Raw genomic sequence first — 624 nt, 5'->3', positions numbered from 1 at the left:
CCCCGGGGATTACCCGGATGGTGGTAAGGAGCGGAGGGCCACGCCCCCCCAGGGATGGGATTCCATCGTGGCTGAGGTGGCGGCGTGGCTTGGTGGCCGTGGGACCGGGTAGGACATGGCTCGGGGTCGTGGGATGGGCTGGGCGTTTGCCAACTCAATATCCCTCACATCGATATCCCTCTCCTCTATATCCTCCTCCTCAATTGCCTGGCCTCTCGTGACGGTGGGGATGCCGCAACGGTCGTAAGGGTGGGAAAAAAAGGGTCGTAAGTCCCTTTTTTTCCAGTGCCATGGTAACTGGGAAGGGTCCACTCCGCACAAGCCAAGGACCAGCAAAGGAAGGGGGGAAAAAAACTCCAGAGAAATTCCTGAGACAGGAAGTCTAATCCTGCCGAGAACGTAATAAGAGTTAACGGAGAGGCAGTTTCTTGTAAGCGACCCCAGAATGTTTCCTTCCTGCCTTCCTTACAGGATTAGCCCAGGAATTTCTTCTACCAACCGGTTCTCCGAACCGCTTAGGAGGTTAACAACCGGTTCTAGCGACTAGGTGCAAACTGGTAGAATCCCCACCCCTGGATGCCTGGGATAGCAAGAAGCGGGTTTCATCCGAGGTGGAGGGACCCC

This window comes from Notechis scutatus, chromosome Z (assembly GCF_049901735.1).
Source record: "Notechis scutatus isolate UNSWTSFEM ecotype Mainland chromosome Z, rNotScu1.2, whole genome shotgun sequence".
Taxonomy (NCBI): Eukaryota; Metazoa; Chordata; class Lepidosauria; order Squamata; family Elapidae; genus Notechis; species Notechis scutatus.
This window is presented reverse-complemented; position numbering follows the sequence as displayed.